The sequence below is a fragment of the Strigops habroptila genome, chromosome 1, assembly GCF_004027225.2.
Source record: "Strigops habroptila isolate Jane chromosome 1, bStrHab1.2.pri, whole genome shotgun sequence".
Taxonomy (NCBI): Eukaryota; Metazoa; Chordata; class Aves; order Psittaciformes; family Psittacidae; genus Strigops; species Strigops habroptila.
The window spans coordinates 57,208,870-57,229,777 of record NC_044277.2 but is presented as its reverse complement, the minus strand read 5'-3'; the positions used below and the strand labels follow the sequence as shown (position 1 = coordinate 57,229,777).

The following is a 20,908-nucleotide window of genomic DNA, read 5'->3' as shown; positions in this document are numbered from 1 at the left end:
AAGAAAAAATAAATTCCCTGCTTTGACAATATATACCGTAGATGTTAGGATTTTAACTGAAAGAGTTACAATTGAAAAAGTGACTTTTTCTAAGAAAATTAGATGTGTTACAAAGAATTTAACATAGTAGAAAGACATCAGAAAGTTCAGATGGAAAATTTAACTATTTGTAAACCCAGTCCTTCACAAGCTATCCACAAATTACTTATTTATACTTCCTTTAGAAGCTATTCTTTGTTTCTCTCTAGTTCCATTCAGAAATTTTCTCACAGAAGGGAAATCTGGATTCTGTTCTAAACCTTTAGGCTGTGTCTATATCAGGGAGTGAAGAGATAACATAGGGCCAGGTCTGTAGATGGTGCCGAGGACTCAGTGTCCACATAATACACATTTCACTTGGGATTTGCTTCTTGTTCTATTGATGAAGTGCCCTTATAGATTGGAGGGCATTAGGTACATGCCCAGAACACCTTTGGAAATGTTTTCACTTAAAAGAAACCTAGTCAGAGTCCTCCAAGATGCCTTTGCAATGCAAACCAAAGCCTAAGTGGGGACAAAACAAAACCTCCAAAGGAAATGATGATGCACTTTCAGACATCTGTTTGTGATAAAAACAGATCAATAAAGGTGATAAAAAACAGATCAGAATACAATAAGATAAAGTACTTCTTTCAAAAAAAAGCCTTATGAATTTTCATAGATATGCCTGACTTCACTTTTAAAATACAGAAATACATATATTTTATATTACAACTGGCATAGATTATTTAAACAGCATTAGTGCTGACACTTGAAAGTTGTGACTACAAATGTGACTACCTTAAATTACACTGGGGAAAACTACAAAAAAAAAAAAATTTACAGCTTATCCTTAAAATACAAACTGCCAACAATTAAGTTTAAAAAATATCTGCACTGAAAAAAACCCACCATCATAAATCACACTTTCAAGCTTTTATAATGTGTTTTTAGTCACCTGTAAAGCAAAATATCATGTTGATTCGTACAAATTTGAAATTTTTAACAGTTGAGAAAGTTCCTTTTTATATGCAATGTATACATTATGCGAGAATGATCATGCAAGGAAGCTGACACTTTGCTATTTGTTTCTTCTGAGCTGAGAATGTTACCAGTGGGTTCATAAACAAAATAGTGACCATCTAAAGCAAAAGGCACCACTGCATTACAAAGATAATTCTTAAAGATTTTCAACTAATAACAAAGTGAATAGAAATGACAAAACTCTTCCTTGGGGGGAAAAAAAAAAGAAGAAAAAATCCACAACTGTTCCAAAATATAGGAGATGCTGTACATAGTTGAAGTAATGAAGGAAAAATGTTACCTTTGGACGAATCACTGAAAGTAACCAGAAAGATCAATGAATATGTATTTATATAACTCAATTCCCTGTAATCAAGACTGGCTTTAGAAAGCAAGCCTAGGTATTCTACAGGTAACCTGTCACAGTCTACATAACAGGTTTTGTCCGTTAGCCAAATTTTGTAAGTTCTGGCTGTTTATAAGACAAAGAAACAAAGTTTAGCAACAATGTGGAACACTACTTGGCTTGTCTTGGATAATGAACCTTGCTAATTTTCACAGGATATAAATGAGGAAGATTAAAAGTCAAAAATATGTCAGAGCTTCCTTTGGCCTTCTTTAAAGCAATTCAGAAACTAAGCATGTATTTGCATGCTTATTTAGTACTAGATTACTTTATTAGAGTTTACGGAGAAGGACTTGGGGGTGTTGGCTGGTGAGAAACTTAACATGAGCCGGCTTCAGTGTGCACTCGCAGCCCAGAAAGCCAACCGTATCCTGGGCTGCATCAAAAGAAGCGTGACCAGCAGGTCAAAGGAGGTGATCCTGCCCCTCTACTCTGCTCTCATGAGACCTCACTTGGAGTACTGTGTACAGTTCTGGTGTCCTCAACATAAGAAGGACGTGGAGCTGTTGGAGCAAGTCCAGAGGAGGGCCACGAGGATGATAAGGGGGCTGGAGCACCTCCCATATGAAGAGAGGCTGAGAAAGTTGGGGCTGTTCAGCCTGGAGAAGAGAAGGTTGCGTGGAGACCTCATAGCAGCCTTCCAGTATCTGAAGGGGGCCTACAAGTATGCTGGAGAGGGGCTATTCATCAGGGACTGTAGTGATAGGATAAGGGGTAATGGGTTTAAACTTAAAACAGGGGAAGTTCAGGTTAGGTATAAGGAAGTTCTTTACTGTGAGGGTGGTGAGGCACTGGAACAGGTTGCCCAAAGAAGTGATAAATGCTCCACCCCTGGTGGTGTTCAAGGCCAGGCTGGACAGAGCCTTGGGTGACATGGTCTAGGGTGAAGCGTCCCTGCCCATGGCAGGGAGGTTGGAACTAGATGATCTTAAGGTCCTTTCCAACCCAAACCATTCTATGATTCTACGTAAATTTATTTTTCAAAGATCCCTTGTTCTATCTGTGTCCACATATGAAGAAAAAAAATCATGCCTGGGGAGTTATACCTTACTCTATATTAGTCTCATATCTTCCCCAAAACTCCTGTTTGCTGTACTGTCAGCTTAATGCTATTGAAGTAACTGATTGAATGATATACAGAAACCAGAATAAAATTAGAAACTAGGCTTATTCCTTAGCTCTTATGTGTACACGTCAGGATATTTACATGTATTCAATTTGTGTTTCCTTTGAGCAGGAATTTGCTTTTCTTTTAAGCGCACATTAATGGTAATAAAAGTAAAATTGGAAACACAGCTGTGGGATCTATGTCTCCAGTACAAAGCAAAAAACAGATGGAAAAGCATAGTGAATCTGTTTGGATTTTAAGGAACTTTTAACTTGTCTTGTGAGCAAAGACTATGACAAATTATCTGAAAAGGAGACATTAGAGCAGTGATTTTTTATGAGTTTTCAGTTTCTCAGTGGAAAGGGAAAAAGATGCACATCATAGGGAACAATATTTGTAAAAATAATATCAACTTTTTTGTTTCTTTAATGAAACATATATTTTCAAATATGACACCTCTGAGGTGGTAGGTATTAAGAAAAGACATCTAGTATAGACAGCAGTCAGGTGTTCAAAAGTAATGAAAATCAAATAGTTAATTACAAATGAGGACACTGACATCTTAGGCAACTTGGAAATTGTGTTAAAAAAGATCATTAGTTGAATATATGCTGGTATAGAAATGTAAGAATCCATAGGAAGTGATAGGTGCTTTAAAGAAGAAACAACAAAAATTAAGCTTAGTAAATCAAAACATCCACTCAGTAACTTTCACTTCAAAGAGATGAACTACATTTAAGTATTTAAATTAGGAAAGTGAAATTAAATGAAACAGTTAAAAGTCTTTTTAGCAGGATTAGGATACCAAAACCACTAAGGTAGAACATAAAATTGAATATATATGACACATCTGAAAAGGACTAAAAGAAAGATGGCTTTTTAACAGCTTTTTAACAGATAGATATTAGCAGAAACAATTTTAAAAAATGCATTCTTTAAAAAGCCAAAGGTGTGTCCAGCTGAAGAAAACAGAGATGAGCATAATTTTAACAAGTTAAATGCAAAACTGTAAGTCAGGCCAAAGGATATTTTGGATCATAAAAACCTTAGAAAAAAAAAAAAGAACATCCAATCCCAGGGAGCCTGCAGGGCCAAAAAATTATCAGTGTGTAAAAGAAATGTTCAAAGAACATAGGGCTGCAAGAGGAAAAAAATAAAAGGGGAGGGAATTAAACTAATTTTTTGCATCAATCTATCAAGGAGCAACATCCAAACTACTGTTTTGGTTGGGTTTTTCCTGGCTTTAAATAAGTAGCTGTCTCGCTGAAAGCATTAGTAAAAGAGGCTCTGGAAAATAATCAATAAAATGAATAATAAAAGACTACTACAATACAACAGCACTTACACAAAAGCTGAACAACTCAAGTGTAAAAATTCCAAAAGATTAAGTGAATGAATTAACCTTTAAACTGGCCCCATTACTGGTGTAGTAAGTAGGAAATGTGACCAAAAATTTTCTTCCAAGAGACTGTGGTACTGCGGAAATACAAAGCAGTAAGCCTGGCTTCCACACCACTCGAACCAGTCAGAAACATAACTAAAAACAGAGTGAATAGGAAAGGGATAACTACTGTTAAATTGTTAAATGTAAATGTAGTTTTTGGAACCAGGGTTGTTGCTTTCTCAGAACAGACATGGTACAGCTAGAAATGTATGGAGAAGAGAAATAATAGTTACTAAAATTATATATCAGCTTCTATAATGGGACAGACTATAGGATGGAAATGCCTCAGTCTGGAAAAGGATTGCCTGAGGAGAGCAATTGTGTGAGCACATAAAGCCATGGTTGGCAAGGTGAAGACAGATAGGGAATATGTGTTCACTGTTTCATAACGAAAAAAATCAGGGGCATCAGATGAAACTATTTTTCAGTAAATAAAATAATAAAGAAAGCACTCTTCATATACCTAAAAATAATCTTGTGGAACTCACTGCTCTAGCTGTATTGGATGCCAACATAGACAAATTCAGAGGGAAAAGCTCTCCAGGGAGTAGTACTCATGGCACTGTTGATGAAATCCTTAGGTGAGAAGACCCTGAATATCAGAACCCGAGGAAAGAAGTATCACTCTGAATTTCCTCCAGTCTTTTACTGCTACTAACATATCTGTCTTCTACTAATTTAATTGGATACTGAGTTGGACAGACGGTATGGCCATTACATAAAGCACATTTCAGAAAAAACAGTATTCATTTACTTTGCCATTTCTGATCTTTGTTTCATGATTTGTAATACATTAATACATTAAATATACTAATTACATTAATTATATTTAAAATTATATTAATTTTAAATGTCTTCATTCACTCTCTATGCATTGCGAGTCCAAAATCTAACTGTCCTTTCATATGAAATTTTGAGCAGAAAATCAGAGTGAAAAGAAACCACAGAAATTCCTTCTATTAATCTCTAGTGCTCTAATGTCCACACCTAAATGACACAAACATTTTAGCATGAGCCACTGTTGGCTCATATGAATGAAAGAGGTCATAGCTGGCCTTCACTAGAGCCATGCTGGAAGCCAGAGATAATAATAAGGGCTCACGAATCCAGGAATATGCCCAGAAAGGATGAATTCTGAATGAGAACTCAGTCTCTCAAAGTGAATGAGAAAATTCAGTTTCATTTCAAATACTGAATATGATTCACCCGCTGTTGCTTTCGGAAGCCTTTGCAAGGTGAAAGCATAACAGCAGCATTTCTACAAAGCATGACCTAGCATTTAATTTAAAGCTCATTCCTTTCCTCATGAAATAAATAAAGAAGTCATTATTTGATTGTTCTAACAGGTCAATAATGTTCTTTTTATGTAGCCTGAGTATAAATGTTTGTGGATTAAAATGGTACCTGTGAGGAAAATTTATCAAATCCTTAAAGCATCTACAGTAGCAAGCACTAAATCTTCCATAAGCAAACTAAGCCACATCCCTAGCAGTGTTCAAAGCCACGTTGATGGGGCTTTGAGCAACCTGGTCTAGTAGAAGGTGTTCCTGCCCATGGCAGGAGGGTTGGGACTAGATGATCTTTAAGATCACTTGCAACCCAAACCAGTCTGTGATTCTGTGATTCCACAAAACTATCTGAAAAAAAAAAAAAAAAAAAAAAAAAAAAAAAAAAGTATTTTTTGTTATTTTTAGAGAGAATTCAGTCAGATTTGATAATATTGTGACTACTGATAGACTATAATACCTAATAAATGGTCTTACTCTACTCTCACAGCAGGTGTCAAAAATATGCAATACTTAGGGTCACAAAAATGGTATACTCCAAATTCTTTATAGAAATTAATTTTACTTTCAAGCAGTTATGTTTACTTGCTCTTGTTTCACAGTTCTTATATGACCAGTGGCCACCCTGGAATGGGTGCAAGACAAAAGTCTTAGGAAAAACAAAAAATTGAGTCTTTAATATTTTATATATTCAGAAGAAAAGACCTAATGAATATTAAGACTGAGAAAAAACAACTTTGGGATTCAAGCCTCTAATCTGTAAGAATTGTGGTGAAATTCTGTTTTCTTTCTCATTAGTGATGAATGGAGAGAAATATTGAGGATTTCATACATTATTCTATTTTTAAATTTACATTAAGCAAACACAGAAAAAAATAGATCCAGCTGGAGCACAAATATTTCTGTTCCTATTATTATTCTAAGGCTGTGTTTTCATGTTAAGATGCCCTTGGCAACAAAACTAATTTTAGGTGTTCCTGCCCCCAAACATTTATTTGTGCCACCTTCCTCAGGGCTCTGCTGATGGTAAAGGACAAGAATATTTGCTTGTGGAACCAGCTTTAAAGCATTATAACAAATTATTTTAGCTGATGGGGGGGATGAGGAGGGCTCCTATCTTATTATTTATGAATTTCTAAAGCAGGATCAGCTCCCTCATCCATATCTCAGGTGGCACAACTAAGTGACTGCTTTGCTTCTTCCTTGAAAAGAAAATACTGGAAAGGGAGAAAATCAGGGAGACTTTTTGACCAAAGTCAAGAAGCCACTGACCAATTCCTTTTATTGATCCACAGCCACAGAATTCTGCACAGCCATTTAATTATGAACCTTATCAGTTTCCCGCCAGTCATCTCCCTTTCTTTCACATAGTAGTGTAGGCTATCTATGGTGGCAGGGAATACAGAGGTCTCTCATTAACAAGTATGTCTGTTTTGCTGTATTAGGATTCAAAAAGATGTATGGTGATGACAAACAATACTTCTTATTTCTATATGGAACTGTAACTTTTTTTTTCTGAAGAAATGTGTGAAAATAGTTCACACCGTATTTGCATAATACTAAGCCAGAAAATCTCAAAAGCAAGACAGTACAAAGAAAAGGTTCTCATAAAAATCTGTAGAAAATGCAGAAAGTACATGAGTCAGATGTGCAAACATGAACTTTGTAAACTTCATAGATACTTGCTCAAATCTCTGCTCTTCAACTGTGATCAGTTTGGCCTCTGATTTTCTGAACACAGTTTATGATTGAGGCAAACAGGGATAGTGTCATGACATGTTGGTTTTAATGACCACAGCAGCCAGCTACTGTTGTTGAAATATAACAGCCAGAAACTCAGTTTCTGTGGGATATCCCAGACTATATATAATATTCATCTATTCTTTTGCAATATTTTTATTTGTACTGTGTCCCTTACATGGACACCATGTAGGATGAAGAAAAGAAAAAATAATTGCAGCATTTTTCATTTCTCCTCCCTCAAGGCCTTTAAAGTGAACTATTAAGGACTCATTGGTGATAATATCCTCAAGAACCATATTGCTGCTGACATATATAAGTCATAATGCCACAGGGTTAGTGACAAGGGGTATCGCATTTTTTTACATTCTCCTTGCAGAAAGCAGGGATTAAAACTAGCCCCCTTTCTGTAAAACTATGAATCACAGTTTTCCTATTGAGAGTTCTGCAATGCGAACAAGGAAGTCTCCTCTCACATCCAGTTTAGTAAACTTATGGTTAATTCTGCATTTTTAGAATGACCAGATGTGGGAAAATCATTCTTGATCTAAGTCAAATGATGCAGCCCAAAGACAGATCTCTAATTCTTTTTGACATCCAGAGAGTTTTGTATGAATTAAGATTTCAAATAATTACCTAGCTAGTCACTGATCTAAGCATCAGACAAAAAAACCCCAAAAGTTAGATCTTCTGTTTTTTTTCCCCAGGTTGCTTTCAACTACAATCTCAAATAACATAAGCCTTCTTTTGCCATGTGTTGGCCATAAAAAATACTTGTTAAAAATTCTGATTTGGAGACTTCAAAAATAGTGCAAAATGGAAAGCAGAACATTTAAAGTCAGTCTGGACATGCTCATTAAATGGCAGTTTGACAAATCTGCCCATGTGGTTCCCTGAAACAATTCTACAAAAAAGTATCCCATAACAGCAAAGCACGCAGAAATGCAATTGGAATATTTTGCCTTGCAGTTTTTGAGTGGGGATGGGTAGTATCAACCAAAGCTATGTTTATGATCAGCTGAAAGCTAGTCAGCTATTTTGAAAGATTCTTCTAAAGCTGTTTCCAACCACTTAGGCTACAAGCAAAAAGCACCTATTCACAAACCACTTTTCCCACAAGACAGTAACAAGGTAGGATGACAAGGTACACAGTAAAAAACACTGGCAGTTTTCTGTTCTGATGAAGTTTCCTGCTATGACTCAGAGTAGCATGAGTAAGTCTATTATTACTCACATCTCACTCCTGAGAGGAGCTAACAGCTGAGATAAACCCCAAATGTACTTGCATATCTGTAAAGGTCCCAGCTATGCTGCTTTGTTCCACTATGCTCAGACAGTAAAACCTTTCCATGCACACACTAGAAGAGAGCAAACAAGGCCATTCAGAAGAAAGCATTCATTTCTACATCTCAGCAGATCCGACCTGTTACAGAGGAATATTTTGCTGTAAGATGTGGATTCTTAGTTCAAACCAGGTACAGCTCCCATTTCAAATCAGGTGATTTAAGTAGCACCACTCCTATAAGCCAACTAAACAGGCAAATGACTGAGAGTGCTTCAGCACAGGCCAGCACTCACCTATGAACCCTGGTAACATGATATTCAGATGAGGAGATGCTATACACAATGAAAGGTGGAAACATTATAGTATTGCCTTGCAACTTGAAATGCATGTGTTTTGAGCTGGGTGTTCAAAATCCTAAACTCCAACGAAGATGAAGTTTGCAGCTTACCATATAGCACTGAAGTTTACCAAGGGATAACCAGTTGCTTCTTTTTAAATTCTGGATATATGACTAAGCCTACTTATATCACGTAAGAAAAAAAACCGAAACCAAAACAAACCAAAAGACAACCACTAGGGAGATATTCACAATGATACTGTTACTCACTGCTGCTCTAGATATAGAGACCCCTGAAGAAAGCTATTCAGTAGGCACTGAAGAAAAGAACTAGTGGCTTTTTTATGAAGTGAGGGATACTTTAATGGGCATTAGACCTGGTGAGCCATAATCCAGTTTTATTAACTTCAGAGGGGAATTCCCCTGCTCATCTGCAGGTCAACATAACATTATTTTTCACTCCATCCCTCAGTAAGTGAGGAATGTGCAGTAAGTACTGTACATTTTTTATTTCCTAAGCACTGTATGACTGAGAATATGATTTAAGTGGAATTTTCTTGTGAAATATGAAGTTCTCTCTTTAGCCTGTTACTGTATTTTGGCAACATTTTAGCAATGTTAACATTTCCCTGATGATATTTAGGACCCTTTCCAAACTGGGCCGTTACTTATGTCATTCAGCAAATTTATTTTTCAGCTTATCTGCTCAGGTGAGACAGTACTGTACACTAATAGAATTTGATTCATTTCCCATTTAGATCTACCCAGAGGTAAATAATTTGTGGCTCTTGTCTTCAAAGAAAAAGGAGATAAATACTCTGGGTTTCCACACATGATGTTTTCTTTTCTTTTACAGTCAATTTCATAATAAAGAAAAAAAAAAGCTTGTTACAAGCAAGACTACTCTGAAGCTGGTCGTAAAGTTGACATAACCATTCTAAGCATAGGTCAGGCATACATCTCAAAAGATGAGATGAAAGAAAGTAAGTTAGTAATGACAGCAGCCATTCCATCTACAGAACCAATTTTTCGTCCAAATAACTAAACCATTGTGCATTTTAAAACCAAATTAAACACTTTACAACAGGTCTGTTGGAAGACAAACTCACACATTTTAATGTACCAGACCAATGAGTTTCCATTGCTTTTTATTTTTATGGCCTTTATTTTGGCTCTGAATGTTACAAGATAACAAAGACTGATTAGCTGGGCATCCATTAACTCCTTTAGAATTGATGGGATTTATAATACTAGAAAAGCTGCCAGTTTTCTCTTCTGTCTCTTGGGTAATTAGAGAATAACTGTCTTCCAGATGTGCTGGCAGTATGCACTATATCCAGTCTGTCTGTCTTAAACTCTTTTCCTCAATTCAGTAATTTTTATGCTAAAAAGGAAGCATTATATTGTTTAGAAATGATAAAAATACAGTCTGAATTTGGACTGTTTACTGAAAAGTAATTTATGTACACAGTTTGCTACAGAAAAGTTGGGATGTTGTTGTCTTTGTACTATGCATCAAACCTATGCAAATAAAACACTCTTTAAGCCAAAACAGTAGGCCAGATCAAAAGAGTTCTGGGACATTTCCAAGTTGGCTGGAGCAACTCAATATTCATCTAATACCATAGAGCCACCCTATTTCAGCCCTCTGGTTGCAATGTCTTCTGAGTTACCAATTACATCATCGAAACATAGGGAGAGGATGATAGGATCCGCTTACTGAAAAATGCCCTGCTCTCTTTATTTTTAAATGCTTTTCCAGCCTTTATATATTGACATACAAGTATAAACATTTTTGCTGAGTGCATGCATTCCTAGACTTGGGGACAAACAACTAAAGGCTCAATTAAATCAAGTCTCACCAGCCCCTCTAGAAAAAAAGCTGAGGACTTCCATGTGTTGCCTCCCTGCACACAGGCAATTTCACAATATCACAAAATACTCTAATTCTAGGTAGCTATTTAGCCATCACACATCTGCCTTAAACAGGGTTCAATTAAATCTTGTAAAGATGCACAGTTCCTCAATACACACTTTCCAAATGACATGAAGTTTTTCTGCACTGTCCTACTCCAAACTGCTAGTCTCAGCTGTGTTACAATAATTTCAAATTTTTATCATTTTTTAAATTTTTATACTACAGAATATGAAGAAAAAAACCCCAACACATTTCTTGATAAAATCTGTAGTTTACTCTCAAAATCCCCAAAATACTCTTTGAGTTGACAACAAAATTTAGTATTGTTAGGTTTTTCAGTCTTCACTGTGGTTTAGCAAGCCAGATCAGTGAACAGGCTCATTCAAGTTCATGCTAGAATGTACATTGATGCTCTTTTTATTGGATCTTTCACACTAGTATAATAAGACTACCTTACAAACCTTTGTCAAGGGCCAGCATTTGCTTTTTCAACTCTTTCAAAGCAAGTTTGCACACTTGATTTCTTTGTATATGTCCCTATTATGGCTTTTGTTATTTTTTTAAACTATTTCTTCAGTTTACTAAAATTATATCAAATTCTAATAATACATTTATAGGCATTTGCAGTAGCTCACAGCACATTTTTTAATAGTGATCTAGTGTTCCCTGAACACTGTTTTAATAGTGTATCAATAGTTCCCTAAACTATTCACTATATTCAGCTGATTTTTCATCCATTCACATCTTGAATAGTGTGTTCACTTTTGGGCCCCTCAAATAAAAAAAGACATTGAGGTGCTGGAGCGTGTCCAAAGAAGGACAGAAAAGCTGGTGAAGGGCCTAGAGCTCAATTCTTATGAGGAACAACTGAGAGAACTGGGGGTGTTTAACCTGGAGAAAAGGAGACTCAGGGGAGACATTATTGCTTTCTAAAGCTACCTGAAAGGAGGTTGTAGTAAGGTGGGTGTCGGTCTCTTCTCCCAGGTAACAAGTGACAGGACGAGAGGAAGTGGCCTCAAGTCGCACCAAGGGAGATTCAGATTGGATGTTAGGAATAAGTTCTTCATGGAAAAGGTTATCAAGCATTGGAACAGGGTGCCCAGGGAGGTAGTTGAATCACCATTCCTGGAGGTATTCAAAAGAAATGTAGATGTGGCACCTGGGGACACGGTTTAGTGGTAGACTTGGCAGTGCTAGATTAGCAACTGGACCCAATGATCTTGAATGTGTTTTCCAACCTAACTAATTCTATGATTCTGTAAGTTTTCCTCACTTATGAGATGGTATCAAAACCATTATGGAAGTCTAGACAAGGTATCAGCTACGTCTTGTATAAAAGCAGTGCCTACCAGCGTAAGAACTGTATCACTTTATAAGAAAGCAATTTTGACAAACGACTAGAGATATTGTGATAACTAATAGATATTAGGAACAAGCAGTTATGAAAGTACTGACTACCTAACCGTCTACCAGAAATCTCTTAATGGACCTATTATAATTGTAGACTAAATAACTCTAGATTAACCATAATAAAATAAGGAAATACTCATAATAGCATCGTCCTAATAAATGTCATGTTATCAGGAAGCCACATCTCGTAGGCTTCAAAAGAAAAAAACCACAAAATATATCAGAGGACACAGAAGTAGTAACACAAGACAGGAGAAACCTCAAAGGCCTAAAGATAATACCTAATGGTATCAATGCAAATTATAAAAGACTAGTTACTGAGAAGTGCAATAAGAGGTTATTTAAGGTATAACTCCAGCATGTACAGAACTGTGTAGTAACCTACTGCAGCTGCTCATGATTGACAGCCTAGACAGAAATGTCTTTAGATTGTGTATAACTGCAGAAAAAAAAAAAGCTACTTAGAAATGCGCCTTACTTCAGAATCAGCTATAGATCACTCTAATATCCTGTACTGACACAAAGGTAAAAGTAAGTTTTACCTGTTATCATTACAACTAACTGTATATATATGCTTGTTAGTGTCTGGTACCCCAATCCTGGTTGTAACTTCCATGCAATACAGTTAGATACTCCAAAAAATAAAAATTCACTCTAAAACAAGTAAGAAAATAATTCATAAATATTTATAATAGTGAAGGGAGAAAATGCTACTTTTCAAAATATGCTAATGTTAGCTGTATCATGCAACTACAGCAGCAAATGTTGCTAAATTTCCCCCCAAAAGTGTAGCTTATTTACGTAATACAATGAATTAACTGCGCACTTAGAATCATAGAATCATAGAATCGTAAGGGTTGGAAAGGACCTTAAGATCATCTAGTTCCAACCCCCCTGCCATGGGCAGGGACACCTTGCCCTAAACCACGTGGCTCAAGGCTCTGTCCAACCTGGCCTTGAACACCGCCAGGGATGGAGCATCCACAACCTCCCTGGGCAACCCATTCCAGTGCTTCACCACCCTCACTGTAAAGAACTTCTTCCTTATACCGAATCTAAACTTCCCCTGTTTAAGTTTGAACCCATTACCCCTTGTCCTACCACTACAGTCCCTAAGGAAGAGTCCCTCCCCAGCATCCTTGTAGACCCCCTTCAGATACTGGAAGGCTTCTTCCATGTCAGCACTTTTCTTGTTCCATATTTGGCAATTCTAATTTCATTTTGAAACACATTTTATTTTACTCATACTTTATTAATCCTGACAGAGTAGCTAGTGAGAACAGTATACCAAATTAACCTAAAGCCTACCTTTGCTTTGAAAAGATAAAAGCAAAGACAATAAAACGATGTTTGTCTCATAATCTCAGCCCTTCATAATCAAACTATAATGTATTTTAACTAAGAAGAAAAAAATATGCTCAGACAACAATTCACTATTACACATTTTTCAACTATTATTCAGAGAAAGTTCTGGATTATGAGGTATCATTCAAATGTGATTCAGATTTCAAAGACTATTATAACAAGAGTTGTTGCATAAATAGAATTATGTTCATGCAAGAGAGCTGGGTCACTCAAACACTCCAAATAAAACAGAGTTATCATATTTAATATACAATATTTGAAGGAGTATTCACACAGCAATAAAAGGATACCCAGCTCAAAATATGTCAAATGACCCTCACTTTTGCAGATTGCACAGTGGAAGGAATAAGTTTTATGGTTTGCTTTTTTCTTCCCTCCAAATGCCACTATAGATTGATAGAGTATACTAACTTTATGGAGATTAGAATTCATGTATATTGTTGCAACTATTTAAACCTTAGAAAATAACCCCATGTAGAAAATCTTGCTAATGTCCTAAAAATATTAAAATAATATTAAGCCTTTTTTTGCCATGATCTTCCTGAAACCTGTCACATATTTCTAAACTGTTCTAGAATTTCTTTCTTATCTCATAAAATGCCATATCCAGAGGACTGTCACTTACTAAGATAACATTATCTGACAGACTGATTTATACTGAATAACAGAGTATTGCAATATCAGGTCTTCCATATGTTTTAGATTGCTGCGCCTTTTAATACCTGTTTGCATAGGAATAGTCATCTCAGTGAAAAAGGCAAGACCACTTACTCCTTAAATCCCCAATTAAATTCTAAAATCAAGTAGAAGAGTTAATTTCACATGTAATTCTATCAGTAGGAAATGGCAATTTATGATTGTCATCAATGAAATTATTGTTAAAATAGCAGAAAACCTTGTCAAAGATCAAAAATTTTTAATCAAGCTGTTGGACAAAGTGGGCATCTGTATGACACCACAGAGTAGAACAATTTTTGGTTTCTGGTTTGCATTAAACTCCTATATTTCTTTCAGGAATAATAAAAAAAAAAAAGACATAGAATTAAAACTGCACATGCAATCATACACTTTTATCCTTGTGCACATATATTATACCAAAGTTTTACATGGCTTTATGTCCTGCTCAAGGCTTTTACCCTGTTTTTTCTTTCACTACCATTCTTCTTGCCTATCTAAACCTTTCATAAAGCCTTTGAAGCACAAACCAAGGCTCACTATCCAACAGTGCTAATCTCTCCTTTGGGAAAGCATTCCAGTCTCTTCCTTTTTTCCTCAATTTCTTTGTTTGTCATTTTCTTTCTTTCCAAGACCCTTCTGCTCAAATTCTTCTTCATCCTCCTGTTTGATTATTCAGACCATCTCCTTTTTCCAAGGTCTTTCTCAAATATCAGGTTGCCTACCTATGACCTTGCTGCACTTCTGTTAGAAATGCTATCTCCTTCCAGTAGCAAATCCATACTTTAAAAAAATGAAGATCAAAGAGCTTCTCAAATTATTATCCTCAGACACATCTTAAATTCTATGACAGTTTCTTTGCTCTAATGGAGCTAAACAAGCTTTTTCAAATGGCTGAACTCAAACTGCTGGAAAAAGAATTCCAGAATGGAACTAAATTCTATACTGAACGATTTAGCACAAACATAAAAAAAAAATATGATGAGCTATAAAAATTTAAAAATCAATTCTTATAAAGAGACATATCAACACAAACAATTCTACAATTCTGTCAGGAAAGTTAATAAGTGTTAATAAGCTAAGGTAAAATTTACACAAAAGTGTGTCTACACAAGAGTGTACTGATACTTCTTTAGAGGTGCTAATTGCCCTCATTATTCCCACACTTTCATGTATTTACTTTCCAGTGTTCTCTTTCTAGCTAATTGGACCTAACAGAAGTGGTATATTTTTTTTTCAAAGTATTCTACCCATCATTGACTGAAAGGAAACCTTTGCTTGAGAAAAAAGACTGAGCAAGCACTTCAAGATCTGCCCCCAGTTTTTATTTTTGCTAAAGAAGCTGGGTAAATTATGTTGCTTCAATCAGACAAAGCTAACGTAACAGCAGCTTTCCAGTTCATAATTCTATAATCATTGCTTGTTTGCATACCCGTATTCGTAGGGATTTAGAAGGTTTATTTCTCTTTAAAGAAATTCTTACAGTAGGCCTAGCTCTCTTAAAAACAAAATGAAATTAATATTTATAGCTGCCCATTAACAACACAGATTTAATTCTGATCACATGCAATCTCTTCTGAATTTCTTGATAAGTCTTTGCTTAAGCTAAATAATTTATGTTTATATCCCAAGGCAAAAGCAAGCATTCAAGAAATTATAATAAATAAAGTATAAATACATAAACTACATATTGGGCTAAATTACTTTGCTTCAGCAGTGGAGAAAACAGCTTTGTGACATATTTTTAACAGATGGACTCTAAAATGCCGAACTGTTTTGCTTTGGCCAATGTTTCTTATGGCCCCATGGTCAAGACAGGCTCAACTGTTTGCTGAAAACATATATTCACACAGCAGATGGTAGGTGGTCAGGTGTCAGTCTACACTCTCTTGACAAACTGAAGCAAATCTAGCTTAAGCCTGGAGCAAAAGCTTGGAAAAAATAACTAACCGTGAAAGTTTATAAATGCAAATGTTACCTACTACAGTCACTATTCCTTACTTTTCTAAATGAAATGCTATCTTGACATCCTGCCTCCATGCATGGAAGACATATAACAAATCTTTCCTTTTTCATCAACACAAACCCCAAATTTTATTCTGAATCCGTATCAGTTTAATTATAATGCTGATGAAATAGAGGAGTAACCAAAGCTCCCGATCTTAAACTATAAAAACAAGAAATTAGAGATTAATTATTTGCCACAGTTTTGAAATCTATTTGAATATAAAGTCGAACTATTTTAATAAGGATTTTTATTCATTTTTATTAATTCTTCCAAGGGACTTAATTTCCTTAGAATTTTTTTTTTTCCCTATATTTTCATAGGAGTTAACAAGAAAAATCCACCTACATAAAGCTTTCCTTTTGCAAGACCTTTTACCACCACACGTTTGAATTGCCTAACTCCTTTTCAAAAATATATCAAAGAAAAAATGACCACCATGTGCAATTAATAAGAACATCTCTCTACTCAAGAATGTACTTGTTAGATTTCCTCCTTTTAATACTAATCCAAATTAAAACTTGATTTTCATCCAAAATGCCATTACTTTGGTTTTCTTGTGACAAGGAATAAATCTGTTTGCTTACAGAAATATCCATAGAAAGGAATTTCAGAAGGTGCTAAGCACTCAAGCCAACATTAAAAAAGAAAGTTTAAAAGAAAAAAAGAAACTAAAAAGTTTTCTAGCTTGGTTTTTGTTTTTTTGTTGGTTTGTTGTTTTTTTTTTTTGTAAAAAAAAAAAAAAAAAACCAAAAAACATTCAAAAGTAAATATGGAGACATCATGTTGATGCCCTCATTTTATGAATAGCTGGTTTACAATATTCTAGACTTGCTGCCTTTAAACTGCTGGATTACTTTCTTAGGGAAACCACAATTTGCAGTTTGTTGCAAAGCAAACAGTTTGCTGCTTTAGAACAGAGTTTCTAAAAACTGAGCTGTTCCTAAAGAACAGGATTGCTATGGCAGAAGAGGTCTTCACCATTTTGTAGCTACTCAAAAACTTTAAAAACAAGGCTAGAGACATTCAATTAATATTTAGAAGGAATAGTGAGCACTATCCAGCAGACATATTCACAACAGCTCCTTTTTTACTGCAGAGAAATGTTGTTTCATTTAGAACCACATGCCTTCCTTTCAAAACAATGCTTTTGGAGATTTTAGCTCTATCTTCCTACTTCTTGCCAAATACAAAACAGCAAAACCAACAACAAAATAGTAAAAAGCATGTTATGTTTTATTTTAAAGGTGGGTAATTTTTCCATACTGGAGAAGGGTTGTATTCAAGTAATCTTACCTTTTTTACAACTTGGAGACTCAAACGTAACAGCCATGCCAATTTATGTGGTCTAAGTATGTGTATAAATTATTTTGACTCACATATTCTCTTTACCATTTGTAATGTCTGTGGCACATCCCGTATCCATTCAATGAAGAGCAATTTAATACCTCTGTTATCAGAAGTTCTGTATTATCAGAAATTCTGTATGTATTTAAAACTATCCTCTATAGTCCCTGTATATTTATAAACATGATATTTGTCCACTAAGGCATCATAAGAACTTAGCTTACTCATGTTAGGGTAATGAAATTACTGTATTTTCAACTTTGATATATCAAATAGCCTGGGAATAATACATATTGCCCTAATACCTTCTGAGATTTAGCATATGCAGAAGTACTGAGTGATAGAGAAGTTAATCCTTATTATATCTCCACAATTAATGTCTTTATTGGAAATTCATGTATTTTTCCCAGTCCAATCTCATCCTTCATTTCATAAGTCAAAATTTTCATCCTCTTGAGCTTTCAGATGTCCAAGGATCATGTTTTGCAACAATCCAAGAATATCATAGATGATTTTACAAAGACTATGAAAAAGCTTGATAAAGAAAAAAAAAACAAAAGATCCAATGTTACACTTCACAAATTTAAATACTTCCATGCCCTTTTTTAACTTCACTGTCATATTCCTCTTAAGATGAATTTTAGGGAACACCAACGCCCAGAAAGACTTTGTAGTTTAACTTCTCTTAAAATCAGTCTAGAACGGATATCACTGGCAGATGGACAGATGTCCATTGATCTTTACTGCGAAATACAAAAGTGCATGGACAAATTTGTTCTCTCCAATGTAATAATATGGGAAAACTTCAGAGGGAAATCACTGCAAATATCTCCTTGTGAGTCTAGAGAAGGCAATTATTACGTTTTTGTCATGTGAACTACTCTTAGTTGGATACTACATGTCACCATGATTCCTAAGGTTCATTGCAGAAATAATCAGTATTTTGCACAACTTTTGGAACAGTGAATTTTAAAACAAGATATTCAGAACTCATTGTACTTGCCTTCATATATTCATCTACTTTCAATTTGTGATGGCCTAGAAAATGATAGAATTTAATCCTGAGATATTATTTAAAGCATTTTATAATAACAGAAGTTTAACAACCTTTATATCAGTATAGAGGTTAATATTGCCACCACCTTTTTATAAATGAAAAGCCATCTATCCTAGTCTAATTCAATATATACAATTGAAATCAATGAGAGCTCTATGTAAAGAGCAAAATGTCAAGAGTTTCTATTTATAGGTACTAAAATTGTAACCAAAAAAAGGAAAGAAAAAAAAAAGTTTGAAAGGAACTGATTCTTTTGATGTAAAAAATATTATCTTACTGTACAAACATTACTATGCAAAAGAATAAATCCTGTTCAACATTTTAGGCACTGTCCTTGAGACTCACTTTTTTGAATACTTAGAATTCAAAAAGGATCTCATTTCATTCAACCTTCCATAAAGCAAATTTGACAGTAGAAATTCGACAATTTGACAGTATATTTTCCTTTTAAGAAGGAGCAGATATTTGTTTTAATCTGAAGCTGAATAACACATATTGCTATTTGTGCTTCTGAAGCACTATTGGGTGTAAAACATTCTTCTAATATGTTTCTTAAAGATTATTTTAGTAGATATGTTTCTTCTCAGTAATAAAATATGCTGTCCATTCATGTTAGACTATTTTTATCTTTTCACTTGACTTTGAGATACTGACTTAGCTAAAATTATACCTTTCTAATTGAGTTCTAGCCTACTTTGCTCCAGCACCACTTCGTTACTATTGGTTACGTGAATTAATTGGTGCTACAACATAACGACTTGAAAAGTAGAAAAGACCAGGCTGTTACTGAAAGTTGTTTTTTGTATGACTAATAAACTATGAAACTTACATCATAAATAATCATTGAGATATTAAAGTTTAAAGCTATCAGAAGGTACTGGAATTGTAGAAACATGAGAGTTTTACCTTTCTTGTTGAAGTCAGAAAAGATGAATAGCAGATACCAGCTTATTTTAATATGCCTATAACAGAGGAAATTGTTTATCCCCAAAGGCCACTATGTTATTTCATGCTGTCTTTTCATTGCCTCTAAAAATCTGCTACATTTTCCTTAGATAGATAAAAATATATATTTTCAGAATTACCATTGAGGTACTACCATTTCATATTTACTGCTGGGGACACACTGCAAATTCTTCATAGACTTTCAAATTCTTCAAGTATTCAGGGTCAGATTCTATACAACAAAAATAGATTAACTTAATCCAAAATACGAAACTATTTCATCAACATTAATTATTTGTCTTTGATATGCTTTGGCCAGCTGAGTCCTAGGAACCACACATTAACTCTTTCTTTGCTAGGCCCTGTGAAGAATTAATACAGACACATGACCTAAACCAAACATATTATGCTTCTCCCTCTTTCTCTTATTAGAAGATACCCTACACTTTGGCCCTATTATCTCCTTATAGAAGAAAGCACAGGATACTGTGATGGTAATTTGACTTACAGGAAAAACACCATCTGAGTCTTCCTTCCTGGCTTGTAAGAGAAGATTACTGTTCTGAATAAAACATCTATTGATATACTCAGGAATTATACTGGGTTTTTTTCCTTCTTTAAGATCTTCAAAACATCCAGCAGATATGAAAAAACCTGTATTCTGGACAAGGCATCTCTGGCTACCTGCTGACTAAAGTTAAGCTTTCCTTTTCCGACAAAGTTTCAAAACCTAGCTAAAAGCCACTTTTAGGCCTGTTTACAAAAGCCAATGAACTTAGAGCATAATGTGGATTCAGGGCAGTCTACAGAGGTGGATTACTTTTAGTGGTCCTCTGCTGTCACTGGTTGGTGAGAATCCATTCATTTTAATTGTCCTATACTGCTCTCTGACATTCATATTCCAGCTGGTGACAGCGGCAGAATAATTCACTGAATGTATATGAATGCTTTCCGAACAAAAAATCCCAAACATGCTGCTCGTGATCATCACCAAGGCTAAATAATCTTCATCTTCACAGCTCTAAAATAGCCATTCTTATCCTCATTCTATTCCACATTCAGAGGCAGGAGTGAAATGAGCTGTAACATCTGGAAAATCACACCTGCATGATGTGTCAGTTATACAGACCAATAGAAAGTATAACTAATCACTATCTGTGACTTATCATCCTTTCTCTCTCTAACCCCACACACAGTCCTCCCTCATGCTAGCCAACCAACCCAGGACAACCGTAAACCCCTGGTTGCGTACCAAGGATGCAAGGGCCAGCTGTGATATGACGCAGCTGCCTAAATTTGGTTTAAATTACAGACAGAAATCGGATTATTGATCATTACCAGCTCAGGGACCCAAGAAAATAAATACCAAAATAGAAAGGCATAAAACCCTAAAGAAAAAATGGAAGTGAGAGGCTTGTTGGTCTGGGTGGGAACTGCTGGGTCACCAGTGCCATTTGTATCAGTGCTGGTGGTGGATGATAGACACAAAGCAGCTGTGAAACTAGTTGCAGGTACCAACTGTTCCTCCCCTAACTGCTG

The 20,908-nt window shown here is 35.3% G+C and overlaps 1 protein-coding gene across 1 annotated transcript in view; it reads right to left on the bottom strand.

The window, feature by feature from the left end:
• Positions 1-20,908, bottom strand: part of DOK6 (docking protein 6) — a 236,143-nt gene that overhangs the window by 177,559 nt on the left and 37,676 nt on the right.